This window comes from Mirounga angustirostris, unplaced genomic scaffold (assembly GCF_029215605.1).
Source record: "Mirounga angustirostris isolate CCGP_5_RB_7025 unplaced genomic scaffold, mMirAng1.0.hap1 SCAF_13, whole genome shotgun sequence".
NCBI lineage: Eukaryota > Metazoa > Chordata > Mammalia > Carnivora > Phocidae > Mirounga > Mirounga angustirostris.
Genome location: NW_026991721.1, coordinates 50,650,821 through 50,672,562, shown reverse-complemented (window position 1 = coordinate 50,672,562; position 21,742 = coordinate 50,650,821). Strand labels below are relative to the sequence as shown.

Here is a 21,742-nt window from a genome sequence, read left to right as displayed (position 1 = left end):
TACAGTCGCACCAAGAGGCCGTCTTGTTCCTGTTTGGATCATTCCTTTGATGGGGAGCTCACTACCTCAAATGATGCCCATTCTGTTGTCCCCTCACCTGTACAATTGGAACAATATTAAAAAGGATGGGGGGCACCTGGGTGGCTCAGTCGGTTAAGCATCTGACTTGATTTCAGCTCAGGTCATAATCTCAGGGTCATGGGATTGAGCCCCAAGTTGGGCTGTGAGCTCTGTGTAGAGTCTGCTTAAGATTCTCTCCTTCTCCCTCTGCCCCTCTCCCCTACCTGCTCGAATATGCACACATGATCTCTAAGAGAGAGAGAGAGAGAAACTGGAAAATTTAAATGAGATAATGAATGAAAAGCATATAGTGTAGCACCCAGCATGTGGTTGTACTCAGTGAATGGAAGGAGTTTTTTTTTCTCTTTCCGCGAGACACAGAACAAGAATGGAACAGAGTTGGCTTGTAGGAAGAGCGCCCTCAGGTCCAACCACACTACTCGGGAATCAGTGCTTACACAGCCCTGAGATAGAGCTGGAGAGGTCTGGAGTGCAGGTTCTGCTGCCAGCTACCTACGTTTGAGTATGGGCTCTGCCACTTAGCTGTGTGACCTTGGGAAAGTCACTCTGTCACTCTGTGCCTCAATGTCCTCTTTTGCAAGATGAGGAGAGACGAACGTTACCTATGTCGGGTGCAGGGGAGGGGTTGTCATGTAAATGCTCAAAACTCTGCCAGGCACACAGTAGCTGTCACTTGTCAGTTCTGTCATCCTTATCTTCCAGACAAGGAAACTGAGGCCAGAGAATTGAGCCATTTCCACAAAGTCAAACAGCAAATGAGGAGCAGAGCCTGGATGAAAATCTTGGTTTGCCTGAGTCCCAAGTACGTGAGCTTTCTTTCATATAACGTTACTTCTGCCATTCCTTTTGCTCTTTTTTAAGAAGAGGAGGAAGGACAGAACAGAGTCGTAAGGAATTCTGCCTGAGAAGCTGGCACATCGTGCTCATTGGAGGAAGGAGCGTGTTCCTAGAGGCGCGGCTAAGTGAACCTGGGAGTCATGTCCCGGGGCAGGCAGGAGAGCACGCTGCCTGCTGGAGGGACACGCCAGGGACCGGGGCCGAACACACCACCTCCTGCTCCCCGGTCAACCGCCACAGCAACATCAGGGCCTTCGCTTTGGCTGCAGTGGCAGAGACAGGCATGTTGCCGAGCCCCACGTGACTGTGTGACTGGAGACATGTGGGTGACTCTGAGGCCCTGGGAGGGATGAGGAAGCACCACAAGCCCTTCTCACAGGCGAAAACCATTTCAGCTCTGTGCAGCCATGGTTGAGAGGCTGGCGCGGGCCCCGTGTGCCGGAGTCAGGATGCAGCTGGTATGGGGCATTTTGGCTCTGCACAAAGGAAGGCTTGCGAGCAGGAGTGAAATTCAAAATATTTAAGAACTGATATGACACAGACAGCAACCGATCAGAACAGGCATGACGGCCAGGGAGAACAGATGTGGGCTGTAAACCAACAGTCTGGCTAGGGGACTATATCCCAGGCGAATGTCAGTCTCGGCAACAGAGAAGCCCAACGTGGGAACAAGAAGAGGATCAACGGGTGGGGGCCCAGGTGCCAACAGGGAATTGTCCACCTATCTCCAAAGCAAGTCCCAGGGAGAAGTCCACGAGGCCCCCAGGGCTCTGTAGGTGATGGTTTCCAAGGAAAGAGGAAGGGCCTCTTGGCTATGGAGGAAAAGAGTTAAGGGCCTCAGGGTCCAGCTCCCAGGCTCAGCGGCACCACTGCCCTTGGGATGCACAGGTCCAGCCTCCAGAAGGGCAAAGCCCCAAGCCCACCCGAAGACTTGCCCACGAAGGCTCTCACTGACATGTCATCATGTCATTCTGCTTACTTTTCTCTTGGCCACCGAGTGTTCGCTTGTGTCTCCCGAAACAGTTGTTCTTGTTCTAGCATTTATTTATTTTTATTTATTTATATTTTTGTTCTAGCATTTAGATGAGGGCACCAGCGCACCTCACCGGAGTCCCAGGGACACCAAATGTAGCCTGGAGGCATGACTCCTGGTCAAGAGTCAACAGCTGGAATCCTAGTACCACCTTGGCAGCCCCCAGAGCCATTCCAAGCCCCCCTCCTCCCCAGCTCAAAGCTGCCTCCCTAGTGCTTGCTAACCTTTCACTTAAAAACATATGCTCCTGTTACCCTTTGGACAAAGTCACAAGGGGTCAATTATCTTGTGGCAATGAAGGAGGAGTACCATTTCTTCGGCTTGCATAAGATGAGGCTCCACATGATGAAATAAATCATTGGCCTGTGAGGTCTTGTGGGAAGGTACTAGAAAGGAAGGCCCTCCCTTGAGAGCAGTGCACGAAGACCTTTCCCCTCACCCAGCCTCACCCGCCAATGAGTCTGTGGGCACACTTGCCAAGCCTAAGAGATTCCCCTGGAAAGTGCCACTGAAACACTTCACCCCTGCTCTTCATGGACCTCAAAAGGTTGTGCCTGATGTTGACTTTGCCCCACTCGTGTCTTATAAATCCAGTCTTCTTTCCCGTTAGTTATTAGTGGCTCTTCCTACTGTCTTTGATACCTGACTGTGGCCTCCTGGCCTTCACTAGCTTTGTCCCCAGGATTTGAGTGACAGCTTCAGGAATTTACCGAAGGAGTGATGGGCATGGGCTGTGGCTTTGTGGTCCACTGGGACATCTAGGGAAGGCCAGAACATCCTGGCGAAGCAAAACATGGCAGCTTAGCACCATGTTCTCGGGCCAGTAAGCTGGGCTCCCACCTCCAGCTTTGCCACCTAACAGCTGGATAACCTATGAAAGTTATCCAAACGTTTCAAGCCTCTGTTTTCTATAGTGGAAAATGGTTATAATATTAGTATCTATCTTATAGGGTTATTTTAAGAAGCAAAATAATTTATACAAAGCACTTAGCACTTTGTCAAGCACAAGGTCAGCAATGAGGAAAGTTGGTCATTATTAATATAGTTAGTCCTTCCAATATTTATAGATTAGTTGCTACAGACCATGTATCCTGCTAGGGGCTAACGTTCTAGTGTCTGCCCTCAAGAACCTCACCATTTAGTGCGAGAAGACCACAACCAACAACTAGGATGTACTATGATAAATGCTTTACTAATAATTACTTTCAAAAGCACCATCACTAAAAGGTGACAACCATTTTTGCTAGTCATTGTGTGTTATACACTTTATATATGACAAGAGCATAAACTTTTTGGTCCAAACACCTGGGCTCAAATCCCAGCATTATCACTGAATACCTGAGTACTCTCCGGCATGTTAACTTCTTTGAAATAGCTTATCTGGAAAAATGGAGGTAAAAATTAGAAAACAGAAAGTATATCTAAGATGTTACCATAGTGCCTTGCATAATGGTGTTGGAAGAGCTAACGTGGGCTATTGTCCCAGTCCTGGAGGGTCTGTCTGGGTAGGTATAAAGGTCAAGGCAGGACACCCACCCAGGATGTGTGGCAGCACTGTGATGTTCAGTGGCCCGTCTGGTGTGGAGCCAGTTCTGAGCCAATGGCTGGAGCCATAGGGACCAGAGGCTGGCCACTCCAATGGAGTTGCCAGCAAGAACTAGGCAGAATATTCCAAGTAGGGCAGGTCCTCCAGGACCAAGAGAAATTGAGTGTGTTGGTGTAGTAAGAGGCCAAGCTAGGAGTCAAATGTAGGCCTGTTATATTATAGAAGGCATGAGTATCCCGGCCTGGGGCACTCTGCTCCCATAGCCAGGGGCTTCTCTACAGATCACAAACACTGGCTATCCCCCCACTGCACACTCAACCCCACACTGGGTACCCCCATGCTGCGTACCGTGGGGGTGAGCAAGGACGATGCAGGCAGAACTCTGCACCTTACAGAATATACTACTTCTGAAAAGGAGCCATGCAAATCAGAACACACCAGCCCCAGAACAGAGCCAGGGCACAAAGAACCAAACTGCACCAACTCAGACCTGTTTACACGAATGACCATTCTTACAGCACGGTTTGATAAGCCTGTTGCTAAGCCTGCCAAGCTTCCTATCACAGAGCACTTCACTCCTAGCTCAGGAAAGATAATCACTCTGGGAACCAGCTTCCTTAGGAGACCTGGCAGAAGGCTTTCAGTGCACAGTGAAACCTACCTTTCAACAGAGCTTCTCCTCCTCCCATGTCAGACAAGGGGAAACCCAATCCCTAAAGGAAAGGGTTTGCGCACACACAGTCCTGCCGGGTGTCACTGGCTGTAAGTGACCCTCCGGGAAAGGAAGGAGCCCCGATCTCTCTCTCGGCTTGGAGCAGCTCATAAACAAAGACCCTAAAGTCTCCTGCTGGAACAACGTGAGATGCAGGATGCTCAGATTCCAGGGACACCCGCAGGTATCATCTGTCAATCCTGACACCAGCCCCGGCTGTGTCGGGGTCCGAGCGGAGAGATCAGACAAGCAGCAGGGTAGGGCGGGGGCGGGGGGAGAGGAGGGAGGGGGAGAAACGGCTTTGGAGAGACCACTACAAATAGGCGGAGTTTTTATCTGACACTAAAGAACAGGGCAAGCTGTGTGATCCAAGCCGGGATGAAAGCAAGGCAGGCCTCTGCCTTGTAATATAAGAGTTTAATGATACTTATTAAAAGCCCGTTTCTTGGTCCTGTTGAAAAATTACACCCGTGTTTCTTTTTTTCATATAAATTGCTTCCTAGAGATAAAGTGCACACACACACGCACACACACACACTCCTTACAGATTCCACACCCCATGCTCGCACACCTGCATTCTCCATAAATCCTGCACGTCCTGTGTATCACACACACGTCAGTACATCTTCATCAAGCATAGCTACAATTCACGACACACACACATACTATAAAGCCGGAAAACCCGTCCCGGTCCCGGAGGTTATCCATGCACCCTTTGAAATTGCAGACTTTGAGGGAGCCCAAGAGCTTCTTGCTCAAGTTGTCATCCCCACAAACAAAGAGCACAACCTCTAATCCATATCATTCTCCACGTCTTGCCTGAGACCAGGCAACTCTGCAAAAGCTGGCGCCACCAGGATCATCAAGCTTTGGTGGAAAGCAACAGCATTCCGTAGGGTCACTGTGGGAGAAGGGGTCTGTGCCCCTCTGGCTCGGGCGGGTTCCCTCTGATATGCTGAGTACCAGCCACCTGGAGGTGGCCTGGGCCTCCGCCGGGGGGCATATTTTTTTCTGGCTATCAACTTACCCAGAGCTCAAGGCTGCCTTCATTCTCAGTCAGAGAAGGCATTGCTTTCTGGAATCATTAGCTAGATACAAGAAAGTACCCCTTAGCCAAAAAGTATCCTTCCACCAGCATGGACTCCCTCCCGGTGTTGATCTCCCCAGTGTTTTACTCACTGCTAAGGGGTAGGGTTCGAAGGCTAAAGTCATCAGGTAGAATAGTTTGCTGTTACCAGAAACAAATGCTTTGGAGTTGGGAAATTTGGTTTCAAGGTCAGCTCTAACCCTTCCTCACTGTATGGCCTTGCCAAGTCCCCGAGCCATGGTGTTCTTCTTGGCAAAATGGCAATAACAGCTTCTTTCCATCTTACGGAGTTTGGGGGAAGATCACAAAATGCCCTACAGACTGTAAACTCCAAAGCAGATGTTAGAAATTTTCATGATGAGACAGTAATGAGGAAATGGAGGCGCTCATAAATTGGGCTGTGAGTGCCTCCAGGGCAAAGCCTGTGTTGTATGTATCTTGTTATCCTCAGTGCCTGGCACAGAGGACTGACACCAAATATTCTGGGGAAAAAATGGTTTGAAAGAACCAGTAAGCCTGTGAGTTAAGTGGCTTGTGCAAGGTCACAAAACAGCTGATGGTGGGACTGAAACCCAGCTCCCCTCACCCCCTCGTCCCAGGCTCTGTTCCAGATGCACCAAACTGTTGGGTATCTGGAAGGGTCAGTGATGTCAAACTAGCCACAGTGTGGGCCAGGTTTTAATGAGCCCTACCATTCCCCGGGAAAGATCCACTACAGGCAGGCAACGCCCAGGAAGCCTTCACAAATTCGCTTGTTAAACATTCCAACTCAACAGTGAAAACAAACAGAAACTACAGGGCAAATCATATCCAAATGCCTCAAACCAACTCATCTTATTTCCTGTCTTGAATTGCACACATCAGAAAAGTCATGAGGTTGGGACAATGAGCCTGCAGAGATTTTGGTTGCGGAAACTAGCAGCATATCTTGTTTCCAGCTCACTTTCAGCATTATCACTTACCTACTGACCAAGTGTCCGGGAGATCACTAGCCCTCTCTGAGTCTCAGTTTTTCCATCTGCAAAACAAGAAGATGATTTGCAATTAATCCCTTGAGACCACTGGACTAAAATGCATCAGAGGTTTAATACCTTGTATCAGTTCCCAACTGCTTATGATCCCACATAACTGGGGAAATTGCTAAGGGTCAGGGGCTGGAAGGGCATTATTTCAAAAATGAAGTATAATAATTAACAGTTATGTGACATGTAAGGCGCCGATGGTGTTCAACCCCCAGTACAGAAAATTCAGCCTTTCCATCATTTTGGCACTTATTTTTCTTTTTCATAAATGTAAAAATGTAAAAGGCCACTGAAATACCAGGAGAAATAAAGCAAACAAAAATGTCACCACCTCAACATACTCACGCTCAACATTTTAGGGTATTTTTCCAGTTTTTCTCTTCTAATGCACAGAGTTCACCATTTTGCAAAGCAGGGACCACAAAGGCATTCTATACTGAAAAGTCACACGCAGATCACCATGCTCCCCCCACCCCGGAACCCCCAGTATTACACCTCGACTGTTGTTCACATTATTAACTCTTTTTTATTCCGACATCAGCTTTGTTGGCTTCCCCAAGACTCCTGGGCCCTGGTCAGGTCTCCGGCAGGCACCGTGCACAGCAGAGCCCAGGGGAGGGAAGAGCCAGTGACAGGAGGGACCCTGGGCTGGTCTTTCCCCAGTCTGGGTTCAGTTACCTCATCTGCAAAATAAGGAAACTAGACTGGCCCATCCCAGAGATCACTTTTACCTTAAAAACACAAAGCTAAGGAAAAGTGAAGGAAACATATATTTGAATCCCTACTATGTGACAATGAGTCCATACTGTTGAGCTGGTAATATCTATGGATATTATCTCCTGAGCCTCTTAGCCACCCTGGGAGATCTTCCAGACAAGAAAACTGCAACTCAGGGAGGTTCCGAGGTCCATCCAAGACCCACTGAAATCATGTTGGCACCACTTGCCCAATTTTTGCTGTAGTGATGTCTCACCTCTACTATCGTTTACTAATTTTTCCAAGTTGATTCACATTTTTTGCTTAACTTTATTTTAATGGATTTTTTCTTAAAAAGTTTCTGCTGCACTTTACTTCCCCACCCCTCTTCTCTCTAAGGCCCACTGAAAGGCAATCTTCCAACTCAGATGGATTCTCTAATAGCAAAATTGTTGCTAACAGTTTAAAGGAATTTTTAGTCATGACCATTCTATATACAAATCTCTATGAAGTCATAGGTTTGAAGTGTTGTTTTTATGGGTTTTTTTCTAATACTCATTAAAATAAATAACTTTTGAAGTTTAGAATGCTCATCTCTGCACTTCCCAGCGATGCCCCTACTTTGTCTTGGGAAGGCTGGTTTAGGGGTCTCTCGTCATGCTGCAGCCAGGCCTTGGAACATAAGTCTGTCCTATTTCAAAGCTGAAATGTCAAAAGCATTTAATGCTTACTGAATGTCAAGAAAGTCACATAGCCCAGAACCGAAGGAACTGGGACTTGGGGGCCCCCATTTGCTCGCTTCCGACCCTGGGCTCTGTATTTTCAGTTTCCTCTCTGCCCCTCTGCAGACCCCCAATTTACAACTCTGTGGCATCAGGCCCCCAATTAAGTTCTGTTTCCAAGTCAAGGCAGGGTCATCCTGTTTTGTTAGGTCGCCAGCTTTTCCATAAAGTGACTAGATTGTATCAATGCATATTTAAGTTCCCAAAAGGGCACTTGGATAAGAAGCTGCAGAATTTCTAAAACCAAGTTTAGAAAATGTGAAGGGAAAGTGATTCTTTATTCAAAGATCCAAGATAGTAACCAAGGAAACAGAAAGGGCTGATAACATAATATCCAGGAATGCCATTGCGACTGCAAATGAGCAGAAGACCCCAAGCGAGTCATGGGAAGTGGGAGAAAGTGGTGGAGTGACTGTCCTGGGCACTGATCGAACCTGGTGTTGGGTATCTTTCTAGAGTTCTAGGCTTCTGTTTCCTGTCATCTGGTTGAAAATTAATTGGCATGAATTTTTTATGACCAGAGAGTAAATAGACTCAAAGGCCTGCAGAATGGGCTCAGACTTTCTGGAGAGTTCCCCATTTCTCATGAATACAAGCTACAAAGTTGTGCAGACACAGGAGAGCAATGATTTTTCATTCTTGGGCTGACACCTCTTCCATGAAGTCTCCCACTAGCTGGAGTCAGGATGAGCCACCCTCGCTTGGCTTCCCTTCCAGCGACTTTAATTAAAGTCTCTGTTACACTGCAGTTACTCTTTTCTCTTCTTCTAAAGGATTATTTTTTTCTGTTTACCCAAACTGATTAAATATAATAAAAACTCACCTACCACTAGCAATATGATTTTAGACAGGCTTCCTCCCAAACCTTGTTGTATACATACCCCCATGCACATTCACATACATACACATTCAGACACTTTATAAAATGGGATCCTATTATACACACTAATTTTTATCTTTTTTAAAGGGTTACATAAATGCACAATTAATCCTATTAATGTACATATAGGTGTTTTCATTTTTTCACTAGTGAAAATACTCTAGTATTTTTGTACATGTATCTTTTTGTGGTTGCTTGATTGTATACTTAGACTATATTGCTTAACATTTTTTTAAAAGACTTTATTTATTTATTTATTTTAGAGAGAGAGAGAGAGAGAGACAATGAGCAGGTGGAAGGTCAGAGGAGAAGGGAGAGGCAGAGGAAGAGGGAAAGAATCCCAAGCAGACTCCACGATAACTGCAGAGCCCCACGTGGGGCCCGATCTCAGGACCCCAAAATCATGATCTGAGCTGAAGTCAAGAGCCAGACGCTTAACCAGGTGAGCCACCCAGATGCCCCACTGCTTAACATTTTTTTAAAAATATTTTATTTTTAGCTTTGCACAGTGGCAGTATCGTAGCCAATGAGGTTTATCTGAGGCGCGATTATTGCTAATTAAAAATATTTTAATTTTAAGTAATCTCTACACCCAGCATGGGGCTCGAATCATGACCCTGAGATCAAGAGTCACATGCTCCACTGATTGAGCCAGCCAGGCCCCCCTTTATTGCTTGACATTTTTAAAAAAAGATTTTATTTATTTATTTTGAGAGAGAGAGCAAGCATGGGAGTGGGCATGAGCGACAGAGGGAGAGAGAGAATCCCAAAGAGATTCCACGCGGAGCCCAATGTGGGGCTTGATCCCAGGACCCTGAGATTATGATCTGATAGCTTGACATTTTTAAGAAATTTGTAACTGCCCCCCACAAAAGACTGTGTCACTTTTAATTTCCACCAGCAGCACAGAGGCATGCCAATTCTTCATGATCTCATCAGTTTTAGGCATTAATGTGCTTTTTCATCTTTGTCAATGTGATAGTTAAATGGAGCCTAGTTATTTTAGTCTGCATTTTTGGATATCAGTTGAACATCTGTTTCTATGCTTCTTGGCCATTTGCAATTCTTCTTTTAGGAAATGCACATTCACAGTCCTTTGCCCATTGCTTGGTTGGGTATTAGCCTCTTTCCTGTTTGGTACATAGAGTTTGCCATTGGTCTCTTGCCTTGACTCTTATTTTTAGCTTTCTTCCAGTGAGTTCCATCGCGGTAAATGGCGCTACCAGGTACTGTGGCCCCACCAGAAATCTGGAGGCCTGTCCTGATACCTCCCTGCGCGTTCTCCCCACCAGTCACCAAGTCCCATCTGTCCTATTTCCTAAGTAGACTTTAATTCTGCTCCTGTTCATGTTTCTCCCTCTCCAGCACCATGACCCTCACCAATCCACCATCACCTCTCACCTAGCCTCCTAACTGCTACCCATATCCTCTCCTCCAATTCTCTCACCATCCAGAAACTAGAGGGATATTTTTTTAATGCAAATCAGATAGTCTCCACTGCCTAAAGCTCTTTGACAGCTTCCTAGCCCGTTAAAGATCAAATCCAAAGTCCAGAATGTGCACCTGTGCCTGAAAAGGGTGCTTCTGGGACCCAGTTTCTGCGCTGCTTGGGTCTCTGTCGATACATCCATCTCCCCTCCAGTCTCTGTACTTAGTCACACTGGCTTCCTTGCAGATCCTCAAGTCGGTCATTCTTCTTCCCAATTCAAGGCCCTGGATGTGCTGTTCCATCTGCCTGGAAAGTTGTTTGCTCTCCTCTTTGCTGGCTAACCCAAATTTATCCTTCAGGCCTCTCAGCTATCTCCTCCAGGAAGCCCTAAACCCCCACACTAAGTGAGCTCCTCTGGCTATTTACTGGAGTTTTCCTTTGAGGCACATTTTCCAAGGTACTCTGTGGTTGGAAAAAGGGGTACTGAGCATCCAGGTTCTACCCACTAGAAGGACTGAAGTCCTGCTGGGTTTCCCACTGTATTCAGATGGACTCGAGGCCTGAGTGGGTCAGGACCTGCAAGGGAAGGGCACCACTGACCCACAAAGCAGGGCTGGTGACGGCACAGGGTAATGCCTCCTTTCTGGCAGCCCTTGCTGTCCTTGCTCATGAGGTTCCAGTAACTCTGAGACTCAGATGCTGCTTGAGCTCTGCGTTTCGCTCCTTCAGGCAGGGGAGCTGATTTCAAAAAACTCTCTTGAGCCCAGCAAAGCTGGCCATATTGCCACTAGCTGTCTGAGGGGGGAGGCGCTCTCCCCTGAGGGCCGTGTGGTTTCCAACTTCTTCATTGTTGGTGCTCAGATTTTTTTTTCTCCTGGACTTCTGCTGCTGATTAGGTCCTGAAAACATGTTCACTTTAGCTTTCTTCTGGGTATTTCAGAGCCAGAGATTTTCTCCTTTGTCATTCTCTCAGTTAGATTTCATTTTGTGCGTGTGTGAGATTGCAAAAATGACGCATTTCAGGTATGAAGCAATTTAGGATGAGAAAATTGTACTCTAGCCACAAGGCCCCAGCCCTAACGACCTAACAACCTACCACGGCTTGGCAGGCTCAAGAGTGACATCCTGATGCGGTAAGTGCTTCCCAAGACCAGCTGTGTCCTCGTCCGGGCGGCCTCCCCACAGCTGTCTCCTCTGCAGGTGCCCCCAGCCGGGGACACACTACACAAAGCTGCTCTCAGAATGAGGCAGTTTTCGGGGTTGTGCGAGAGATAATAATGGTTTTATGAGTTACCTAAAAACATGGAGTGTCCAATAAGAATCCAAGATGGAGACCATCGCTTCTTTTCAACCAGGCCCACAGGAACCACGTGAGAGGGCCTTTGTAATTTTTAAAACCCAAGCAAGTCAGCTCTCCTTGAAACATCAACTCTTCCCCCCAGCAGCGTCATGCTCACCCTTTCATTCAACAAGCAATCGCTGGCTGCCTATTTGGTGTGTCAGACCCAGACTGGAGTTGGTAGCCAGAAAGATTTTCAGAGACAGCATGGGCCTGAACCATGCTTGAATCCCCGTTCTGACTCACGTGAGTTGCGTGACACACAGAAAGTCATCTAACCTCTCTGAGCTTCGGCTTCCTCATCAGCAAAGCAGAGATCCTTATCCCAACCTGGGGAGAATTCTATGGAATAGCATTTCTCAAACACCTAGCAGGGGCCTGCAGGTCAGTGTTGGTCAGCACTCACTGCTTTTATGATTTCTACTACTAAAGACGGTCAGTTAGACATGCTCCCTGCACTAAAAGGTACAAGTGTTACCACTGGGGTGGAGGTGGTGGTGGGGGGGGGGTCTGTAATCTCAGTGGGACCCAGCCAGGAAGGGGTTAGTTTTAGTGGGATGGGACTGGGCAAGGCAGGCTTCAAGCAAGACTCTGGAGTACGATGTTTGCAAGACAAAAAGGTCCACAGCAAGGCGTGTGAAATGTGGACCTATTCTGAGAAGCACCAGCAGCAGGAGGTGAAGTGAAACCTCTGGAAGCACGGATGGATGCAGGGCTGGAGCCTAGAAGGCCTAGAAGGCCTCATGGGCTGGGTTCTAGCAGCAGGCTCATCCATCAATGGTTTTTAAGCTGGGCAATCACAGGGCCAGATTTGTCCTTGAGGTCAAGCACTCTGGCTGCCATGAGGATGGATGGGCGGGGTGAGGCTAGGAATGAGGCAGGGGCAAGGAGAGCCACAGAGCAGCAGCTGATCCAGGCCCAACGGGAGGGCCCCTAACTTCATTCATGGAGATATAATCATGCCTTGCCCAGCTCCCCCGAGCAGCCCGACTGCAGTGGCCCAGTTCCTGGAGGCTGTGGGCCTGGCTGTCCTGGAGCTGCCCTGGGAAGGCTGCTTTCTGACATCAAGGGCCAAACCATCCATCCCAAAACAACCTGCTCCCTTCTGTCTCCACTGGGACAACACAGCCACGGATGCTGGCCTTCTAATCCCTGGGTCATCTCACAGCCCCATGTCTGCAGGGTCACTGGGCTACTTCTCTTAGCCAAATCCATTCAACTCCACTCACTTCCATTATTTTTGTGTGTGGACCCGTGCTCAGATTTGAAGGTGGTATGAGACTGCAACAGACAAGGTCATGGGCCCAAGAGGATTACAGTTAAGGACGCCGGCCTGCGCTGTATCCCACAGCTGAATGCTGAGTGTTCAAGGGAGGACCAAGTGACAGGGCTGCGGGGACAAGAGAGACGGACCTGTGGATTCTCCTTGGCAGCATCGGAAAAGCTTTGTGGAAGAGGCAGCATTTGCCTGGACCGTGGAGACAAAGAAGGCAGTTGACGGACAAAGGGTGGGAAAAGGGCATCCGAGGCTGAGGGAAGTGGGGTGGGGGGCAGTGGCGATGCCTTCTGTGGCTGACGCGGAGGCGACGAGGAGCAGGTGACAGGAGGCAAAGGCAGGAGTGGGGCTGAGGCCCGGCTGGAAGAGGCCTGATGTTACTCTCTACGTTCTTCCTTAAGCCACGGGAACTATGGCCACATAAGAAAGAATAAAGCCGAAATCTTTATTAGGCACCACTCCACATGAGGCAGCGTGAATTTTACAACCATCCTGGGAGGTATGTATTATCACCACTCCCATTTCACAGCTAAAGAAACTAAGGCTCAGAGAGATGACAGGACCTGCTCAGGCTGCAGAGGCAGGAGGAGAGCCCACCTATTTGCTTCAGAGCTCAATGACCTTCCCTCTACACCTCAATGACCCTCCCTCTACACAACACCAGCCCCTAAATGAGGAAGGCAGATGCTTCGTGTGCTTCCAACAGCCAAGAAAACAGACTCCTCATCACCACCACCACCCGTGTCCTGGACTCCAAGTTTTGTCTCATGAAGGACAAAATGTCCCCGACGTACCTCTGTGTAGCAGGATGTCATAAGATTCCTGAGCATCTATGTTTAATTAAAATCAACTGCTACCAGTGACCACCCGTGGTCACCACGTGCTTACAATATGTGAGGTGCTTTCCCTCCGTGTCTGTGACAACCTTTACAACAACCCCATAAAGCAGGTTTTACCTCCCCAGTTTTTTTTTTTTTAAAGATTTTATTTATTTATTTGAGAGAGAGAATGAGACAGAGAGAGAGAGCATGAGATGGAGGATCAGAGGGAGAAGCAGACTCCCTGCCGAGCAGGGAGCCCGATGCGGGACTCGATCCCAGGACTCCAGGATCATGACCTGAGCCGAAGGTAGTCGCTTAACCAACTGAGCCACCCAGGCGCCCTACCTCCCCAGTTTTATAGTGGAGGACAGGGAGGCTCAGAAAGGCAAAGTGATTCGCTCCAATTACACAGAGCAGCACAGCAAGAACCAGAAGTTTGTGTTTTGGCGCTTGGACCTACCTGCCACCCTCAAACTTAACATGTCAACTGCTCAACCCTTATCTCTCAGGTGTCCTCTTCTGCTGGTCCCCGTCTCAGTGAGTGATGCCACTTTCCATCAGCAGCACAAGCTACAAGCCCACCCCCGATACCCATCCCCTTCACTACACCCCCACATTAACCCATCATGGACCCCTGCTGGTTCTAACACCGCCCCCCCGCATTGGTCCCCTTCTCACCACCTCTGCCTCCACTACCCTAGTCCAAGCCACAGTCAACTCTCACCTGAGCTGCTGCAGTAGCCCCCCAACAGGTCTCCCCGTATCCCGTGCTCGTAGGAGATGTGAGCCCTGGGCTCGGAGAGCCTGGCTCCTGCTGGCAGCCCCACCTCCTCTCGCCAAACATGCTGCCCCTTTCGTTTCTCAAACACCCTACTGTCCGTCCCATTTCAGAGCATTTACACAGGCTCTTTCTTCTATCGCCACTCCCAGCTTCACGGCCTCTTTCAGATCTCAGCTCAAACAGCACTTCCTCCAGGAAGCCTTCTCAGACCCCCAGTCCAGATCAGCAGGTACAGAGCAGGACAACTGTGCCTGGGGTTAAAATAATGAAAGACCTCCATGCCAGTCACTGTGCAGTCCCTGCCCCAAGCCCCTCCATGCCTCCCACCATGACCTGAGCTTCTCCCCACAGTCCAGAAGGTAAGGCATGTGTGGCAAGTGGAAGGCCCCCAGGCCCCTGCTGGGCATGACGGCAGAGACCTGTTCTGACAAGTCTGTGCACGTGCACTCGGATTGTTAAATATTTTGAATGTCACCTCTGCTCTTGATCCTGTATTTCTCGCGGTTCATAGTTATGGGCTTGTTTGGGTCACTATTTAGAGTCATGAACTCTGGGAGGGCAGGGAGCACAAAAGTGAAGTTCACCACGTTGACGCTCAGTACAGAAGACCTGAGTGACGGGATGGATTAAACGAATGGAGGAGAGTTATTTCCCCCGTCTTTCTGGCCACAGGGGCTCAGCTTTGCCGACAGCTTCAGGCATCGAGCAGTGAAGACGCGATGCAACCAAGCCTCAATGGGGATCACTGTGGCCAAGGAGGGGCTCCCTGTCCTGCCAGGATGAGATTATGGTCTCTGCTCCCTACAGACCTTTGGGAGGCAGGAAGAAGGCAGAGTCTTTCTGGGCTTGACTCTTTCCTGCTCGGGAATCACTTTACCCATCTCATAAGTAGCTCTCAAACCCATTCCCTCATCCTTAGCAATCAGGTAACACCTCAGTCCAAAAGACCACCTTTCCTCATGGTTGCTATCACAAGACTCTTTGTAATTTCCCCGCTTCCCCTGTCACCCTCTCGGATTCTTCTTTTGCAAAAAACATGGTCTTAAAAGGTACTTCTGACCATGTCTTCCTTCTGTGGCTTCCCGCTGTCCTCAAGTGCCTTCAAACCCTCATCCTGGTTTATAAGGTCCTCATCTCTGCACCCTGTCTGTCCCTCTAATCTCACCATCTGCTTCTCTCCTGATTCTCTTCTGTTTCCCCCATCAACACACACTTCTTCCTGCCTCAAGGCATTTGCACATGCTGTCCCAATTTCTAGAACCTCCCCAGCTCATTTCCAGCTACATTCTGGGTTTTAGCCTATAAGGCATATACTTGGAAAGGCCTTTGCTGCCCAACCCTGGTTGACCAGCTCCTCCTATTATCCACGGCTCTTCTTTTGTTACACTTACTCAGCATGACTGAACTAGTTGTTCAATGTCTGAATTGAAAAGAGGCCCCATGTGGGCAGGGAGCCTGTCATCTCGTCCATTGCTATATCTACCCTTACTGCTCAACCCAGGGGATTCCTGACACAGAGGCTCAAGCAATATTTGACAAACGAATAATCAATGTGATGAGACTATAAGCTTGGACCTTTCTCCTCTGTCTCCAGGGTCAGAGCTGAAATGTAAATTCCAATGGCCACCACAGAGATTTCAGGAATTAGCCAATTAATTTACCTCCCTTCTGATGTGTGGAAGGGGTCTGAAAATACAGCACAGCAGCTCCCTAAGGGACCAGACTGAACTCTTGGGAGAGAACCTGAACTGTTAAAAAAATTTTTTTTAAATGACTAGAAAGGAAGGAAGAAGAAGAATAGAAGACAAGGTCTCAGGAAAAAAAAATGCTGGTCAGGAATGGGCAAGAAAAAACAAACTAAAGATTCACCTTCATAAGAAAAGTCAGCCCCCTGGTGAGCCAAGAACTGGGTCCTGCTATTCCAGCAAATGGGCACCAGAGGAGGTACATTCTTGTCCCTCCTTTGACCCTGACAAACTCTGTGACCTCGGTCAGGGATTTTTTCTTTCTCTGCACCTCAGCTTCCTTCCCTACAAAACAACCAGAAGCACCCAGGGCTTCCAGATCTGGAATCTCATGAAAGGATCTGCAGAGAAAAACAGGAGTGGAGAGAATGAACGCCGTGACGCACGCAGGCCCAGAGATCCGAGCACCGCAGCACTCCCCAGTGCAGAAGCCCTCAGGGCCAGGGGCCAGGCGCCCAGGGAGCCCCCATCCCCTCTCCTCCGGCCTGCTCCTGGCTACTGGCTACTCTGACATCTTCGGCCTCCAACAATCTGATGTAACTGAATGTCAACCAGGCTGCCTAGGGCCCCGGATACGGCCTCAGAAGCTGCCATGGGTGTAGACACAGAGTGCGCTGGGTGGAGAGGCAGCAGGCAGGTCTGGGCCTGATACTCACGGAGCCCAGAGTCACAGGTGTTCCAGTGGCCTGGAGACCATCTGAGGAAAGGGTCTTAGCTTTTTTTGTCTCTAGGACCCCTCTGGTAGTTTCTTGAAACTTGTTAGACCCTTTCTCAGAAAAATGTTCCCAAATGCATAAAAAAAACCCCTTGGGTTACAATGGAAACCAATTATATTAAAATGGTTATCAAAATATTAAAATGATACGTTTGTGATACGGTGATATTTTTATTTGTTTTTAAAGTCAAGATTTATAACAGATCTAGTGGCAGGTCTAGTAACTCTCATAACTTTGAAGTAGTTATGAGTATAAATGATATTTTGAGGTATCTCCTACAACTATAATGGGATTACAAAAATATCAGATTTCTCCTGGTAACAGAGTCCCAGAGACGTCTAACGCTATTGTGGTTTACTGCCTATATTCACAATGGGGGAAAATACTAACTTTTTTTCCAATCCCCATGCTTACATTAATAACCTCTGATTTAGGGCAGTGACCTGACTCTACAGAGGAGGAAACTGGAGCCCCCAAAGGGGCAGAGACTTGCACAGATACCCAGCGAGTGAGAGCTAATACCGAACTCTAATACAGGCCACCAGCCATGCTCTGCCCATCCTGCAGAGCCACCTCCCAAGTGTACCATTCTCCAAACCCATGACCCAGGACCATACTTCCCTTCCTTCAGCCTTGGTTTCCTCATCTGTAAAATGGGAACAATCGCACCCACTTCAGCAGGCTGCTGTGAGGACAGGATGAGAACATGAACAGGAAATGGCCTTGTTACCTGGATTGGGCTCTGTATCTGCATACAGGAATAACATGTGAGTGATTATTAGATATTGCCTCGTGAGAATCCAAAGGATATGGATTTTGGGTTTTAGTGAGGGGGTAGATCAAGGCTGGCAAACCCAAATGCCTATAGGGGTCAGTAATAAGGAGGGGTGGGGACTATGGCAAACTCAAAAACTCATGCCCTTCTAAAAGGGGCAGCCACCATTCAGGACCAGTGGACAATGCATGCAAGAAGGTGGTCCTATGGTTGCCGAATCTGAGTTTTTAAGAGACGGTGGAAATCCTTATTTTTAGCAAAATGTCCTGGATTTTATATTAAAGTCTTTTTTATTCTTTAAAGATTTATTTATTTATTTTAGAGAGAGCATGTGTGTGCACACATACACATAAGCAGGGGGAGGAGCAGAGAGAGAGGGAGAGAGAATGTCAAGCAGACTCCCCACGGCCCCATCTCACAACCCTGAGATCATGACCTGAGCCAAAATCAAGAGTCTGATGCTTAAATGTTTTGAAAATTAAAAGGGGATGTGAGCCCAAAAACATGTCTATAGGCTGTCAGTTTGCAGCCTCTGGGGTGTGTAGGTAAGGGAGTTCCATGGCCTGGGGAAGGGGGTCAGTGTCTCCCCTAAAGGCCAAGAGGGTCCTCACCCCGTCCCAGCCCGGGAGGTTAGACAGAGGCTGTGCAGGGTGGGCATTCTTGCTAGGGCAGCCGAAGCCCCCCAGACAGAGACAGCTGGTCCTAAAATTGTGCTCCCCATACCTCACTGCTGTGAGGCTGCCTTGTTTTATTAATAACCCTGGATCATGCTCACATCACATCAAGGTAAACAGAGATGCTTCCCGGGTGGGTAATGCAGGCAATTCTAACAGAAGAAGAAACGGGCTTCCAAATATAAATAGGAAGATAAGATAAATAGACGGAGATTCAAGCCTGCTTCCCGCAAATTTGCAGGCTGTGAGTCACAGGTTTGGAGAGTCATGAAAGGGACCTTCTTTGGAGGATGGGGGAAATCGGCCCAGAAAAGGGAAAAGACTTGCCAAGGGTCACATTCATCATGTATGTACTTCTGATTTCTATCAGCATCGGTTTCCTCATCTGAAAACCCTAACAGAGCCATTCACTGTGGCTTGAATGCTTCGTGTTCTCTCCCTCCCAGTGCTGCTGTCCATGCCGCCCCTCCTTCACTCAGCCATCTCCAACTCCGTGATCTTCAAGGAGGACTCCGGCCTTGCCTTTGTGACCTGCCCTGACTCCTTCCTCTGTGCCTCCGTCAGCCACAGCACGTGGTGCAGAGGACTATCACTGCTGGTGTAGGTGTCTGCCCCACGAGCTAGCTGGGAGCTGCAGACGGCACGGCCCTGCCTTGCCCAGCTCTGCCTAGTCAGAGCCCCACACGGGGCCCGGCACACGGGGGTGCTCTGCACACCCCAGCTGAATGAAGCTGTGAACAACGCAGAGTGTACTCTTACAGAGCTACAAGGAGACTGCACTTGAACACGACTACGGGAGAGCTCACCAAACACCATCTTGACCGCAAGTCAACGTGCTAAATGGTCCTGGGTCCGAGAAAAAACAGAGACTTTGGTCTATTTCATCAAAGACCAGCCAAAACAAGGGTGAGGAAAGAACACTGTTACTTTGATAAGCCCTCTTGGGAACAAAAGGGGGAGGCAAACTAAGTAGCCATCGAGAATCCACTATGTACCAGGCTCCACACTGGACACTCTCACAGACAGCCTTGTTTCATTCCCAGGAGCTTTAGAAGGAGGTGGTACATCTATTTTACAGGTGTGGAATGAGGAAAGTGGGGTCCATCCATGGCGGAAAGACAAGAATGCAGGACCAAAGCCTATCCACACATCTCCAGAGTTTTCCCCATTCTATCACAGTCACCATTGTAATTAGCAATGAACTTCTTCCATCCTGCTGGTTCTAAACCATTTTAGAACAAGGCAGAGGAGCAGGGGGTGGAGCTTTAAATAAGTGATTTCCCCACTGGCACCCCTAGCCCTGCCCCAGCTACAGGTCTGGGGGCTTGAGAGAAGGGGGTCACTGTGGGGTCCCTCTGATGGTCCCTGTGAAAAGCATTAAAATGGAAAAGGAAGAAGAGAAGCCCAAAGCTCCCCGCCCCCACCACCAACCCCCAGTCACTATAGCCATGGCGTGGGTAGGAGAAAAAGGGTTCTTTTCAGTTTTCTTCAGATTTTATTTTTAAAACATTATTTACATTTATGTGTTACCCCCAGAAAACTTTGGTTTAGAGAGTGCCTGCTTGGAGACAGACGTCCTCAGGTTAATACATACCTCAACCTACTAGTACTAGCTCAAATAGCAGTAAGATGGGACATGAACAGGAGTTTGTGAATGTCATGGCTAACACAACAGAAACCATTCTGACTGCTGAGGGCATGCACTGGGCATTTCTAGCTTCTAATTAGAAAAGATCCTGCATCCAACACTGAATTCCCTTGAGTCGTAAAGGTTTTCGGTAGATGCTTGGAGTAAGAACCTGATGTCTCACACCCACCTAACTTCTGTGACTCACTTTCCATGCCTAGACCTCACAGGTCTTCTGGGATGACAATTAAGTTCAGGGCATGCTGCACCCTCCCCAACCTGGTTCCCACCATTTTCATTTCAGGGCTGCTGCGTGCTGGGTGCCGAGTGTCGAGTGCTGGAGGCAGCGGAGGCATGGAGGGGAACAAATATAGTGAGCATACTATTTATCTCCTCGGCCTTACCTCCATTGGACCTTTTAATCCTACTTTGTCAATTGAGCTAATATTTTACAAGCCCACTATACGTTGTTTTTTATGAGCCCATAAAAACCTTCAGAGTGAAATCAAATTCACCTGCCACCCCCTGGCTTGAAGATGAAAGCCAAAGAATGGAACCCACCCTTCCAGATTCTCTGTAATCAAACCGGCCCGCCTCCCCTCCCAGTGAGCACTCTGTGCCCTCTGCTCAAGTCGGCTTGTCCTTCTCCATGTTCTGCCCATTCCTGCCTCTGCACCTCTTCTCATGCTGTTCCCCTTCTGGAACAATCCAAACCCCTCCAGTACGTGCTCCCCAACCCACCTGTGAGAAGCATTTTCTGCAACTCAAGCTTCTGCTGCCTCCCCCTCTTCAGAATCCCATGATGCTCAGAGTAGCAGCCATTATATGTATTCTTTCCTTCTCGGGGGCTGTTTCACCTGAGGCAGGGCCCACAGTAAGTTTCTGAACCTTTCTAGGTCTCCACATACTCTCAGAAGAAGAGCTCCTCCAAGGCAGGGTGGATACACACCCTTGCCCTGCTGTCCTCACGTTAGCAATCCCTCCCATTCTTCTAAGCCCACAATGAGTGCTCCCTCCTCCAGGAAGCTCTCCTTGGTCCATCAAGTTTGTCTTGATACCTCCTGACTATGACTTCTGACAGCACTCCACCTGAATCCTTCTCAGATTCAGATCACTTCCTGCCATGTGGTCATTTATGTGACTGGGAGTCCATGGGGGCAGAGGCCATGTCCTGTTCACTGCCCCCTCCCTGGCACCCAGCACGGGGCTGGACATAATGTACAATTTCAGTAAATACATTCTGAATAATCCTAATAACAGCAGCAGCAGGAAACATGGATATAACACTGGCTATGTGTTAGGCATTATTGTAAATGCTTTACATATATTAGCTTATTTAAGGCTTTACATATACTAGCTTACTTCATGCTCACAGCCTCCCAGGAAGGTACGTCCTGCAAGGACTCCCATTTTTCAGATGAAGAAACTGAGTCACAGAGAGTCAGGTAATATGCCCAAGGTCAAGCAAGTGGCAGAGCTTCTGCTTGAATGCAGGCAGGCCATGGGCCTCCAGCAACCATGATCTTAACTACTGAGCATCACCACCTCTGAATTCATTCATCTTTATATACCCAGTGCCCAGCAAAGAAGCAGGCTGTCAGCAAGGGCTTGATCAGCAAGTGCTCACAACACCCCTTCACTGGAAGCCTGACACCAGGCATGGTGAGACACAAGATGGGATGAGCACCTGGCAGAATGGACGCGATCCCGGCCAAGCTGGCCAGACTGGCCACAGCACATCTTGAAGTGGGCTTTCCGCCTTCTCTTCATGAGAGGCACCAACCCCCACGCCACGCAGCCTTCTCTGCCAGGGCAAGCAGGGAGCCTAGACTGCGTGACTGTGTGCTCGGTTACTCTCAGGACTGGCTGCCACCTATTTCGGT

At 48.6% G+C, this 21,742-nt stretch overlaps 1 protein-coding gene and 1 pseudogene across 11 annotated transcripts in view; one reads left to right on the top strand and one right to left on the bottom strand.

The window, feature by feature from the left end:
* TENM4 (teneurin transmembrane protein 4) overlaps window positions 1-21,742 on the bottom strand; it is a 719,612-nt gene that overhangs the window by 571,037 nt on the left and 126,833 nt on the right. For all 11 annotated transcript variants that reach the window (XM_064576841.1, XM_064576836.1, XM_064576846.1 and 8 more), the window contains exon 2: window positions 6,259-6,314. The gene's annotated coding sequence lies outside the window, so the exon portion shown is untranslated. The remainder of the gene's footprint in view (window positions 1-6,258; window positions 6,315-21,742) is intronic.
* On the top strand, window positions 9,174-9,378 carry LOC123858164 (U4 spliceosomal RNA; annotated as a pseudogene).